The 15,087-nt window shown below is 33.4% G+C and overlaps 1 protein-coding gene across 1 annotated transcript in view; it reads left to right on the top strand.

Annotated features, from left to right (window-relative positions):
- LOC145690111 (b(0,+)-type amino acid transporter 1-like) overlaps nt 1-15,087 on the top strand; it is a 232,429-nt gene that overhangs the window by 16,930 nt on the left and 200,412 nt on the right. The gene's annotated exons all lie outside the window — the stretch shown is intronic.

Genomic DNA, 15,087 nt, shown 5'->3' on the forward strand with positions numbered 1-15,087 from the left:
TATCGACCGATCACAATACATGAAATTAATACCCCATGTATTACTCCCACCTTGTTCCTTATGGTTTAAGGCAATACGTGATCACATTAGTACATATGAGGAATTTAAAGCGGCATTGATCGCGAATTACGAAAATGACTTTTTGCTGGCAAACAGAGATGCCACTCTTAGAAATCAACATTTCAATCCTCGATTGCACAAATCTATTGTAGAGTTTGTTGTAAATGTCTATAATGAATTAAAGGTTGTTAATCCCTTGCAATCGGAATCAAGAATAATTGCATCGATTCGCAATTTGCTTCCATTTAAATTACAGCAGATCTTATTTTCCACACAGTGTATGAGTTTCAGTCATTTATTAATGCTTGTACAATGCTACGAAACTCAATACCATGCTATGAATCTAACACAATCAGGAATGGGTAAAAATAAGAATAATTCAGATCATTTGGTCCCTGTTCGGAATTTGAATATCCGAAGTATGAATAATAATGAACCGAACCTAAGACGAGTCTACTCTAGCAATCAAAATGAACAAAATAGACAAGGCTATGTAGGGAATCCGCCTAACCTAATCAACCGAAGTAGACACAAAAATAATAGAAATACATGTCGAAATCCTAGAGATGCTACCAATCCTATGTATAGACATAATCATTGTTCACGAGATGGTACTTCGTATCCAAATTCAAATCACGATGAAAGACATGTACAACCTAATGTAGAACCTAACCACGATTGTGCGGTACAATGCACTTTATTAGATTCATATGCCAGTGCGAATGTAACATGATTACCGTTAACGAAATTAGGTTAAACTCATGTTGGTTATAGATTCTTGTGAATTTTCGTTTTAAAGTTTGTGTTAATATTAATAATGAAAACGATGGTTATAAATATTTGAAATGCATCTAGTTAAAGAGTTAGTAGCACCCAACATTCTTGATCAAATAAATAAGAATGAAAAATGACAATAATAATGAAAAATGTGTTTATTTAATAACAAAAAGGTGTCTTTTGTTTCTGTAAAATAAATTTATTTACTTCCATTTGATTATTCAAACGTAGGTTATGTTTAATTTTTATTCTTTCTTATTAATGTGAAGAATCATAATTCAATTTATAATTAGTTAAAGGCAAAAATTATTTTATATCAGATTGATTTGTGTTTAATTATCAAAGATTATGTTAAGAATAAGATCCATTCTATAAAATCAATTATTCAATGACTACCTTGAGTGAAATTCTTCTTTATTTTGGACATCTTAGTACTACTATGTATACATTACAATTGCAACATCTAACTTATTTGTTATACAATGCGCCCGAAAAGAACAAATATTATTTGTCACATCATCGTTTGTAATAATGATCGAAACTAGTAATCTTGATAATTTGTGTTTCACCCTCATTAATTATATTTATAAGCGACGATGTTTTTAATAATAAAGAATAAATAATAATGTGATAAAAGATAAATATTAATGAAATCAAAGATTTATTGTGAATGTATTTATGTGAATGATAATAAATATTTTATATATATATGAGGGTTAACCAAAATGTAATGAAGATATATACGAGGTGTGATCAAAATATAAAGAACATATGTAATGTACGAACATTAATCTAATCAGACCAGTGGTTCTTGAATATAAAAGCCAAGCCCACTCATGTCTTTTATATTCAGTCCCTTTTTCGGGCGACATTTTCTATAACGAAATACTTTAGTTTGTTAGTTTGTATAATATTTACCTGTACCGTGGGCAAAGAGTGCTCATAAATATGTAATATACTTAGTAGAACGTTCATTTTAAATTAACAGAAAAGAAGAATGTTTTTAATATATGTAAGAGATTATTATGGGATAGTTGTGGCTATGTACATGTTATGTGTTGACCTAGTCAAGTGAATTTATGTATTTTACGGTCTTAAAAAGAATATTTAAGACATATCAAGCAATAAAGGTGAGACTAATAATCTTTGAATATCTGAGTTGATTTTTGCATAAAGAAAAGTAATTATCGCTTCGTAACTGATATTTTACAAGACGAACCAGGTTGACGACGCTTTTCTATAGAGTCGTTATAATGTTACATTTATATATATATATATATATATATATATATATATATATATATAAGAATTAATATATAAAATACAAGCATAAATTACCCGCTTCGCTGGGTTAAATTAAGAAAAAATAGTAACATGTTCCATTAGTCAGTCATTTTTTTTTTTTACAATTACTAAAACGTTCTCCGGTATCGGTCATTTTCGATGATTTTTATATATCCTCCTCCTCTCCCCATGCTGTAGGGCACAGCATCTGAAGTGTCATTGTTCATCTCAGCGACCCCGAAAACTGAATTCGACACTGATATTGGTCATTTTGACTATATATATATATATATATATATATATATATATATATATATATATATATATATATATATATATATCCCCTCCCACACTTTTTGTGGGCTGAATTTGGATTTAAATGGCATCAGAAGTGTCATCTCAGCAACCTCAAAAACTATAGATTCGACACTAATATCGGTCATTTTCGATCATTTGTAAATATCTTTCCCTTCCTTTAAGTTACATCGTCAAAGTGATATGACAAAAATCATCTCAGGTTTAAACTTCATCTAGGTTGAAAAGTTGATCGAGATCGGTCCGGTGGTTCAAGAGTTATTGTTTTATTTATTTTCATATATCCCCCCCCCCCTTTTACCTCCTCCCATAAGTTCTATAGCCAAAGTGAATAGATAAATATCTTTGGGCCCGAACCTCATCTATGTTGACAATTTGATCGAAATCGGTCAGGTGGTTCAAGAGTGAAGTCACATAGACAGTCTCTTTCTGTTTTATTTATTTTACATATATGTCTCCGACCCCCTCCCCTAAGTTGCACTGTCAAAGTTAAATGATAAAAATTATCCCAAGCCCAAACGTCATGTACGTTGAAAATTTGATCGACATCGGTTAGGTGGTTCAAGAGTTATTAAGTTTTGTTTATTTTTATATATCTATCCCCTCCTCTCCCCTCTCCTAAGTTCTACCGTTAAAGTGATATGATAAAAAGCGCTCCAGGCACGAAAACTCCATCCATATTGAAAATCTTATTAAGATTGGTCCTGTGGTTAAAGCGTGATGAAGTCACAAAGAAAGTCACTTTTATTTTAATTTCTTTTACATATATCTCCCCCTATACCTCCCCTAGGTTGCACCGTAAAAGTGAAATGAAGAAAACATCCCAGGCCCGAACCTTATCTACGTTGAAAGTGTGATAAAGATCGGTCTGAAGTTCGAGAGTTATGACGTTTTATTTATTTTTATAGATTTCTCCCCTTCCCTCCTCTCCCCCTCCCCTAAGTTCTTCTGTTAAAGTGATATTATAAAAACCACCTCAAGTCTGAACCTCATCTATGTTGAAAATTTGGTTAAGATCGGTTGGGTGGTTTAAACGTGATGAAGTCACAAAGACAGTAACTTTTATTTTTACTTTTTTGACATATATCTCCCTCCTCCCCCTCCCCATCGTTGCACTGTAAAAGTGAAGTGAAGATAACATCTCAGGACCGAACGTTATCTATGTTGAAAGTTTGATCGAGATCGGTCGGGTGGTTTGAGTTATTAAGTTTTATTCATTTTCATATATTTCTCTTCTTCCCCTCCCCTACCCTAAGATATACTGTCAAAATGAAATGATAAATAACTTCTTAGGTTTTAACTTCATATATGCTGAAAGTTTTATTGAGATCGATCGGGTGGTTCAAAAGTTATTAATTCACGAACATAGTCACTTTTATTTTTTTGATTTTTGTATATCTCCCCCTCCACCCCTTCTCCTACGTTACTCCGTCAAAGTGAAATGATAAAAATCATACCAGTCCCGAATCTCACCACCTACATGGAAAATTTGATCAAGACCGGTCGGGTGGTTCAAGAGTTATTAAGTTTTATTTATTTTTTCTATATCCCCCGCCTCCCCCTCCCCAAAGTTCTACCGTCAGAGTGAATAGCTAAAACCACTTCAAGGCAAGAACCGCATCTACGTTGAAAATTTGATCGAGATCGATCGGGAGGTTCAAGAGATTAAGAGTCACAAACATAGTCATTTTCAATTTTATAGTATAGACTATTTAATACTGTAGTACTTTTTTAAAATAGAAGGAACAAGGGAAATCCGAAAATAATATGGAAATCTATTATTTTTCCTCGACATCTGGCACTTTTTTAAAACCTGGAACTAACTTTCGGGTATCTGAAGACATTCCGCTTTAACTAGCGATTTTCAGATAAGAACTCAGATGAATGTCTGTAACCTGGATTTTTCGGGAACTTGTTCAACTTGTTCGCAAATAAGAAAAGTTGTTCACATTGATTCTACTACCTGACACAGAGATACGTAAGATGCGAATTTGAGGATTTCTGGGAACCGCACAAACAAGTTTTTGTAAAATTCAGGTATATTTATATCATTAAATTTTTGTTTTAGAGCTGAATCACACTGAATTTATATTAATTCCATCCAGTAGCGTAGTCAGGATGTGTGTTTGGGGGGGGGGCAAGTGCTGTTATAGGTACCTATAGAAAAATTACAAACAAAAAATATATAAACATAAAAATATATAAAAAAAATTACAAACATCAAAGTACCAAAGTACATTGTCGGACCTCTTTGGGGGGGGCAGCCCCTCCGGCCCCCCCTTCCCTACGCCACTGATTCCATCTGTAAATGGCCTCGTACTTTCGGTACAGTTCACTTCAATGTCGGTAACAATTTTGCAAATAAGTAAATTACATATTTATGTTATTTTCGTGGAGTGAAACAAGGGTCACGTGCAGGCCATGAGTTTGACATGCCTGTGCTAATGTAAAATGCTATCCTTATGTGAACAATTGTTTGCTTTTGAAAATTATTTCAGAAATATTGAATGCGACAATTGCGAGTGACCTACAGATTGTATTCATTGCGCTGAAACTATGATATATACTTTTTCAAACTGTTGACATGAACATTATTCTTTAATGGTTAATTTGTTTCGTTGTAAATTGCAAGTCTCCATTAATGGTGACAAAAGATCGAAAACAAAAAAATGTAAAAAACCCACGCCACTACTAATACAATTGGGCAAAATCCACTCAGTGCAAAGGACTAACTTTGAAGAATTGCTTATTTATTTAAGTTTAGCATTCGTTTTCCTGCATCAAGGGTGTATGACACGTTGACCTACAGTTTATTAAGGTGCAATGCGATCCACTGTAATGTATTCAATGGTCTCCCACTGGGAGGAGAACCTAAGAAAATGTGCATCAGAAGCGCGCTGGCTACTAGGCTGTCGCGGGGAGGGGAAGGCACTTTAAAATAATTATTTGATTTAGGTAACACGTTAGTTTTTAGGAAAGACATTTTAAAGTATACAATGTTTTGTGTCAAATAACGGTATCGATATTCAGTTTTTTTTATTTAATGCTTTCTTTCAACAGATTTAGTTGGTTCATCTTTTTTTTCTTATTAAAATAATAAATACTTAACAGAATTATTCATTTTGTGAACCAATGGTGCATGAAAACGGGAAGATAATCACCTAATCGCGGAAATCAAATTTAAGAGATCATAGTAACAGTACCCGAAATATTGACTTCCCCGAGAGTAGACTTTACCAATCTTTCAACTGCCTTCGCTAAATATACAAGCAAGGACAAAATTAAAATAATTAAATTTGAAATTTGCAGAGCTCGGAGCTAAAGTTTAATTAATGTCCTCCCATTTTAAAATGTTGTTCATTTATACTTATATAGTCTATTAAAAAAAAAAAAGAAAAGAAAAGAAAATCGATAATTTAGTAAGAGAAGTTAATTACAGTTCGTAACTTACTAAAAGATGACAAAGAATCAATTTGTTTGAGGACGAGGGGACAGAATTGTGACAGTGGGACATGCAAGTATATATGTAAAGTAGGCTAATCAATATAGTTGTTCAAATAAATGCCTTTATCTGTAGCAGGGAGTTTCTTTTCTTTATTTTGCAATGTGCGTTACATCCATACAGTGGAATGACAGCGCAATTAACAGTAATTCACTGTAATACTACTTAAAAGCTTAAAGTATATTATAAACTCTAACTTCCCGTAAATTGCTAGCCATTGCTTTACGTGATAAGAATGGTAACATTTTAGTGTTCCTTCGTGGTGAAGCGGCTGGCGCAATTGCTGTTTGTATCCGTGGTTCTTAGTTCGATTTCCGCTGGAAATACTTGTTTTGAATGGAAACTCGATTCCGCGTTTAGGTGTGGCCCTTGGAATAAAATTGACGGATGATTAATGAAAGTTAATGATTTTGCAATAGTTGGTGGAATGAAAATGTGGGAAGAAAGAGAGATACAGTGAGAAAACCCACCAAAACGGTGTTTGTTCACCACAAACTCGCATGGTCTGGCATCGAAGCAGTTACCTTGATTTTGAGCATTTTTTCTTCTTCTTCCATTTGGTATATGTGCACATACATTTTCCTACTATCAGTAACATTATAGGACCATTTCCTACACGGCACTGTATCTCTCTCGAGTGGTGATTCCGATCTCAATGCGGGACCAGTGGCTCCCGTCTCTGTATTTAAAAGTGGCATTAATCTTTAATCGAATTAAAATTTATAAATTTATTTGCAAAATATGAGTACGTCGTCACGGCGTCATATATATATACAGTGGCGGATCCAAGGGAGAGGCTATAGGGGCTGTAGCTCCCCCCTTAACGCTGAGGTATACACTGGATAAAATGGGCTTCAATTCTGCTTTACACTGGATAAAACGGCAAAATATGGTTTAGCCCCTCCCTTGATCATATCCTGGATCCGCCCCTATATATATATATATATATATATATATATATATATATATATATGTGTGTGTGTGTGTGTGTGTGTGTGTGAAAATATGGGTCCCCTTGAGACTTTCAAAACTTTCTCACGACCTTAGTTTTCAAGATACAAGTTTGAAATTTTCCACACATATTATGTACATAGCAACGCATTCTTTTAAAAAATTTAGATCCCTACGTGAATCCAGGCCCGGGCTAGAGAGGCGCCAAAATTTTGAATTTTTTTTCGAAAAATCTCCCGGTTTTACCCGATTTTCCCGTTTCTGGTGAATAACACGGACAAGTGAGTGACAACGTTCGAAAGTATGCTCTATCCTAAAAACAACGAAGTACAAACCATGATCCTAAGATAAATAATATGGAAGCAGTAGCTGTTTGAGTGAAAGTCTAAAATTTACCTCAAAAAATAGAAATCCTAAAAGGGTTAAGAATATTATTAACTCCTAGTTCACCCATTAATTATGTCTACACGTCCAATATATGTTAATTAGCACTACAAATGAATTACTGTAATTAATTTGCAAGCTTATGACAGTATAATTTTATTCACTCCCATTAAGTTTTTAGATAGGAAAAATTTGCTTACAAAAATATTAAGTGTGAGAATTCCCCCTCACCCTCCACCAAAATTTCGCACATTGATGTAGCCTTTACATGTCTAACGGAAACAAGTAGAGTCAATATTTCAAACCAAACATCACAAGACGTTACAAGGAAAGCGAAAACTTACAGGAAAAGATGATGAAACGTTTAGAGCCAAGTGCAACTAAGGAATAAAGCTTCCTCTAAATGATGAAATGGAAAAGTAAACGAACTCGTGTACGTTTTAGGTAAACACCACAGTAAGTAAAGTGAATTGTAAAATAATCATTTGTAGGCACAAGATAGATATTTTGCAGAAAAGCTTTATGTATTCTTCGACGTTTTATGGTTGCACTTGACCTTCAACCCAAAGTCAAACGACGTTACTTATTTTTCCTCAAATTTTAATACAAATGCACAATACTATACATATTTAGAATACGTATATACAAGATGTTCCGAACATATTTGGAATACGTATGTACAGGATATTCCGGAAGAAAATACAGTAGATCCAGGGTTATCCGAGGTAACATGGACCGAACTAACTTCGGATAGTCGGGGCTCGTATAATACAGACTTTCTGCAAAATAAAGGGCAGTACTGTACGTATAGTAGTAAAGGCATGAAACAAGGGCGTCATTTGGGAAGGTAGAGGGACACCTGAGTTTGAGAAACACATTTTAATAAATTGTATTGTAATGTACCATTACAGTTGAAAGTAATGGCAATTTTTTTTTTACGCATCCTATACCTAGTAATTTTTTTTTTATTCAATTTCGGTTTAGTTACACAATTTATTTACTCTCTTTACTTCGAATTAAATATAATGAACCCAAAGGTTTCGTTAGTAACCATATTCCCACTGTATAATATATTTATTTATATTTTGATTAAGTGTAAATCCCATTTACGGATATATAACTTGAATAGTTACAAGGTTTACCATTCTGACGTCATACCGAAACATAGTTCCGTTATTGGATATAAATTTCCTTAATTTCAGACCAATGTAGAATTTAGCCAGGTACCTAATCTTTCCCTCACCCCCTCTCACTAGTCCATAGTCACTTTCAGATCCGGTTATATCTGGATTTGCCAAATTTCTATTTGCTTTGTAATTTCCGCGGCTAAAGTTTTCGTTCTGATTGGAGGAATTCTCCTACCTCTGGCTTTTTTGGCGCAATGTTATCAGAACAATCGAAGACATCTTGCAAGGAGCAGCTTGTGAATTTTGTGCTACATATTTTTCGGGAAGAATTCCAATTTCCAAGGACAACTAAGGTAACATATAATGTAATTCAATAGTTAAAGATTTACAACGGAATAGGAGCCCGAAAAATCCGCAAATTTTGGTAAAGAAGCTGCAATTCAGTGAAATAACAAATTCCAGTTCTGTTTACTAGGAAGCCATGTTTGCTGCCTATCGAGAATAGACAACAGTGAAAGAGTGACTTTATTTTTTTTTTTATTTCAAACTCAAGTAGGGATTAGGGAAATTACGACCTGTTTGGTGCATGTTGTTCGTGTATTAAGTAAATGTGACTTTCTATTATTTATTCAGTAATCGCATGTACGTAGGTTTGATGGTTGTAAAGTGAATAATAATAATGGCAGCTTAAGTTAGCTTAAAAGGGCTCCTATCCCCTTTTCCAAATTGAACCAGTTCTAGCGGGGGAATGGGTTAGTTATTGTTCGTTTTAGGGCCTTTTCCCCTTTCAGGGGAAGGGTCCCTCCATAAACCTCGTTAAGGTTCCCCCAGGGCATCAATTTTTGGCAATCATTATGTAAACAATTGGTCAGGTCAATTAGACCTAGTGTTTACCTTTCTCATTTTACCCCCTTTAAATTAAATAGAGCCGACTATGTATATATCGACGAGGGAGTAATGTATTTTAAATTTAATGTGTTAGGTTATTTTCGTCAACATGCATGTAACTAAATGGTGCATGTTTAGTTTAGTTAGATGTCTTTATGTGTAGTACTAACAGTGGTGTATGTAGTTAGTAGTTTTGTGTGAGTGTGTGAATTTTCGATTCGGACAGTGTATAAATATGCTTTAATTTAGTACCATTTTTCTAACATAACTAAACCGGAGTAAATATTAAATTTCTGATTAATGAGTACAAGTATATATTTCAGTACACGGTAAATTATGCCTCCACTACAGCGCCATTGCGTCAGGTTTCGCTAATCAATTGTTTGTTGACATTACGACATCGCATAACTTAGTGATCTAGATTGTTTGATTCTGGCCATTTATTCTCAAATTACTTCCCGTGGACATGGTTTTCGGTTCAGATGAGTATACATTCATATAAGATAGCATGAGATCTTACTATTTGGAAAATTACAGCTTGCTATGTCGTTTAGAACCCGAAATATCCATTAAAATAAAGAATGCCTATTTTCTTAATAGAAGTAAAGCCCATATGCTGTTACTATTTGTTTCAAAATGTAGTATTAAATTCTCTTTTCCCGTGGCTGTAGAAAATTCCATTGTTGCTTTAGTTTTATCAGCAAATTGGAAATAGATTAATCGTTGACAATTTAACTTTCAGTGAATATACGTATGATTTTTTTTTTAACTGCGAAGTAAATACAATTTGGGTGCTTCGAAACAAAGAGTACGTGGTTCGATGAATGTTATCGTGTAGTAGTTTGAGCGTGATAGATTGTGATAATTATATATATATTTATTACTGTGTAATGTAAATATGTGTATGGCCTGCGTGTAAAATGTATGAAATAGGGTGTCGGTAAAATATTACTTCGTGCGAAAATTAGTAGATAATGAATGAATGTAATGATATGTTAATAATATGATATATAATATGAACGAGATGACGACCCCTATATTTAAATGGATAGGCCTAGTGAATTTTATATAGTGAAAATATGAATATGTTTACGAAAAAAAAAAAAATCTCTCGCGTTTTGACTTCCACACCAGTGCATTCATCCAACCGAGTTTGCTACTTGAATGTAAATTATAGTTGGGAATTGTGTGTTACTTTGCATTTATGTACCTCATAATAACAGCCCCAGATCTTAAGCCTTTCAATAGATAGAGTAGTATCATGTGGGAATTACTTCTAAAGGATGACAGAAATGATAATTAAGAAAACCAACTGCTATATCCTGTGATCATCGAAAAGTACAGGTTTCGGTCATTTGTACCTTTAGCATTCATAGCCTCTCCGAGATTTTTTTTTTTGTTGCTTACCTTATTTATTTATTGTGCAGTGTTCATATAACTCAGTTCGGACTATCCGATTAAATTAACTGCTACTAAATATTCGCGTACCCGGATGTCGACCCCTAGTCCCTTTAAGTATTTTCATTTCTTTTCTTAGTTTAATTAGATGAGGGAAATTAACGACATCCCAGACTGTGGCGTGTCTGCGCAGGGTAGCTATCGGTGATGTTTTGGTTATTGAAATCACCGATCCAAAATTCAGTTTATTTAATTTTTTTTTAATTTTGGCAAATCAATAATTAGGGATATCTTAGCTATTACTCTAATTTCATTACTATTCTGGAATCTTCTAGTTTCCAAGTGGTCGGATGATTTTTTTTTCTTTTGAAATCCTAAATTAACGCCTTCTCTAACCTTCCGGACGATTTTCGGGACCCTGTTGGTTTGGGCCGGATACGGTTACTAGATAATAATTTTACAAGCAATAACTCGTGAAGTTATTATTTACAAGACACAGACTTGCTCCTTGGCAGCAGGGCGCTCCTTGAGTCTACGTATTTGAGTAGACCACCCTTTTGGCATTTTAATAATATTTTGGCTAAGGATTTGTTGAGAGTGAAATTCGACTTCTGTCTTTGTAGCGTTAGTTATTTCTCACTTAAGTCTTTGGCGCCCCTATTCTTCGTCTTCTTTCTTTTCTATCTCTCTCTCTGTCTTCATTACTTAGAGATTTTTTTTTCAAATTTTTCAACCTTGCCCCCCCCCCGGTTTCTGAAACTCATAAAACATACAATATTCATTTCACTTATTTCGATCGTATGTACTAACTGAGACATCGAAGGATGCAATTCGTGGAGGTATTGCAGCACAACTCAGGACCATTTTCGCGATATTCAATCCACCACGGGAGAAATTGACGGGAAGGTACACTATGCTTTCAGATTCCTAGAAACCTTCGTTATTCATTGATCATACAACTTATATCAATTGATTACTGATTTCTGGTTTTTATTTCTATTGATTGGTCATATAGTGTGTATGTATTAATAGTTTGGGCCCACTAGTTTCGAATAACATTGATTTTTTTTATATACATATATATATGTACTTACATAGTTTTAAGAGTTACGTGCCTGCTCTATTTGTTGCATTTTCCACCTCTTATATCAACTCATTAAATAACACCAGCTATTTTTTTTGTATATATACGCGGATCTTTAGTAAATTGAAAATGATTATTGATTATCGGGTTTATTCATATGAAATACAATGTTGCAACCTTATGAAGGAAAAAAGGTGAATTTTGATAGTCAGGGTTTTTGTTTTGTCTTTGAGCCAAATAAATATAAATATTTATAAAATATGAATACTTGTCGAATATGAACGGTTATGTAGAATTTAAACGTCGACGAAATATTAAGATAGATATTAAAGTGAAATTTATTGTATTGATTAATATGAATACATATATATATATGCGAGTATGTATGTAATGGGCTCGATATTTACCCTGGTCTTGTTAGGTTGCCATAGATTTTTGACACTCGGTATTAATTAACTATTTGTGATATATAGTATTCCCGCGTAAATTGTCATAAATTACTTTTTGTTGAGTTGTTATTAATTTTTGTAACTATTAAAGTGGAATATAATGTTAACTACTGCATGTGAATAAAACAAGTAGCGGGTCGTAAGATAAATAAGAATAACCCTAATCCTTACCCAAATTTACTTTGCGAGTGAAATTAGCAGCCTACGAAACAGTGCGCCCCTCCAACGACTTTTTCCATCAGTAAACATGAAACAAATCCTTCCCCTGCGATCGGAAACCAAACTATTCAATATTTAGAATCTTTTGACTACAAGATCTATACTAGGAAAAAATTAGTGATCTTAAATTCAACGAACTGAAAGTTGTGTAATAAGTTAATGTGAATACCGGAACATGGAAATATGTTCCCAATATCTGTGACTGGATTTGATAATTTTTCTTTAATATTAACAAACTTTGAAATTTTAGATAAAGTGCGTCGAGTGACGAAATGAGAAATATAGATATATATATGTGATATGAAGCAATTAGTTGTCTATAGTTAAAACAAAAACAATTGAATACTCTCATGGACACTAACCACAGTGCGTAAAGAGAGTTAAGAAAAAAAAAGGAGCTATTATCGACGTAAAAACAAAGACTCATAAAACTGTCGATATGTCTCCTATTGAGACAAAGACTCAATAAAATATTACTAAAGTGTTTTTTTTTTTTGAATGATTAACCAATTATTTTTTCTCTTTTGCCTGCAACGATATGTATTCATTGCATTGAATTTTAAATATATCTTGACCCTTGAAGTTTTTTTTTCTTCTTTTTTCTTGTTTCGTCTTTGGTTTAATTCTTTTTCATGTAATTCAACTTTTAATATATATATATAAAAGGGAAATGTGTTATTTGATCTTGTTGCAAGTAGCGAATTTCTGTGCATGTTTATGAAACATTCTTTTCATGTATTAAAATTTTTTTTGTTATGTCAAACTAAATCTTCTTCTATTGAAATGTAATAAATATCTATAGCAATGTAGTTAGGTTAGTTTAATTTAACTAAATACAACCCGAAGTATACATTGTCCTGTATGAATGTGTGTGTGAGTGAAATGTAGGTTTAGTATTAAGTGCATCCATTATCTTGTCATACATGTGTAATTTATTATAATTATTGGTAGTTATCAATTGAACTCATTGAATGTTAATACTAACTTAAGTTGGCTCTATGAAGGAAGTAAAAAGGACTGAAGTAGCCTGAACGAATGATCATCATGAGAGAACTGTGAAAGTCAAAAAATCTTCGACACATATGTGATACTCTGATTTTTTTTTTCTGTGGTCGTTTCTAACATGCCATCAACTTCGTCGTTCATTTTTCAAATATTGAATATTAGTCTAAACCTTCTGGAAATATTGAATAAACGGTAAAATTAAACTTTCTCATCTATCTCCGAGCTAGATTGGGATAATTCGGTAGTTGGGGTCAAATGGACCTAGATCGGGGATGTATGGGTTAACATGTGTCTACCTTTGATCACCCTAATACCAGACATTCACCCAATAGCTATTGGAAATGATCACAATTAGATAATTATTCACTTCCCTTTACCATATTTTTCAAAATATCCAGTAACAGTTTCCTCTTTATCACCTTCTTACTTTACATCTTTCCTCTTCTATCTTCTTTTCTTTTCTTCATCTTCTTCTCCTCCTTCTAATTTCTTTTTAATAAAACTGAAAGGGGGGTCGTGACTGGGAATTCTATATGTAATAAACACGGTCATGTATTTATTTATTTGATTTTATTTTCTTTAGAAGTCCGATAAAAGGTTTTCTCTTTTCGATCGAACCTAGTATGTTTCGAAATTAAGAAATGGAAATTATATTCCAATATAATTAGGCATAAGCTGATAGCTTCATGAACATCCCTACCAGGGGTGAAGGGTTCCCACTCACGACTTATTCTGTGCATCACTTTTGTTGCAGATTTTTTTTTTTCAATCAGTTTAGATTGACGAGCGGTGACAGGATTCGTTGTTATGGCAACAGTGGTTTCTATGACAACGGCCCCTTTTTCCAGTTTTAGTATATTAACATACTAATGAAAAGCATTGAGCTCTTATGTCTGTAGATAATCTTGCACCTCATGGTAAACTCTTAATGAAGATAAGAGAAATCCGCGACCAAAGAAGAATTTAATTGACAAGACATTTTACTCAGAATTCTTCGCTTGGAGAGGTATTCCAGCTGGAAAGGCATTGACAAAAAAATATTATGAGTAGATCTTAAAATATTACTAGGAATTTAAATTTTCATTTCGTCCTGGCTTTTAAAATTTGATAAATTGATGGTGGTACCCAAATACAGTCACACTCACATCGTTTTTTTTAAAAATCATAAATTGGATTTATCCTTCTTTAAGTATTTACACTGTATATCCCTTTTCGGTGGAGGCAATGTTACCTTGGAGGCAAAGTCTTTAGGAACACACACTGTTTCGACGCCAACACATAACCACCATGATCGAGTTCGAATCCGCAACATACAAATTTTGCGATCGCTAGCCTAATGTCTTAAGCAGTGATATTGAACCCATTTTTTCTCTTACTCAAGCGTGTATTCCCTCTAATACTTTTCCACTCAAGCGTGTATTCCAAGTTTTAACCAGTTCTTAATTCAAAGCGTAGATAACTAACATATCAAAAGTAAATTATCAGATTTATTACTTGTTAATTATGTTACCCAGTTTTACTCTAAACAGGAGAGTCGCGTTATAAATTTAATAGAAGTATGTTACGAAATAGATATCATTTTCATGTTTATATGCCCATTAACAGGTGAAAGCGTGACTAAAGTTGAAGCCTTGGATCGTTCAA

The sequence above is a fragment of the Thermobia domestica genome, chromosome 7 (genome assembly GCF_964235325.1).
Source record: "Thermobia domestica chromosome 7, izTheDome1.hap1.1, whole genome shotgun sequence".
NCBI lineage: Eukaryota > Metazoa > Arthropoda > Insecta > Zygentoma > Lepismatidae > Thermobia > Thermobia domestica.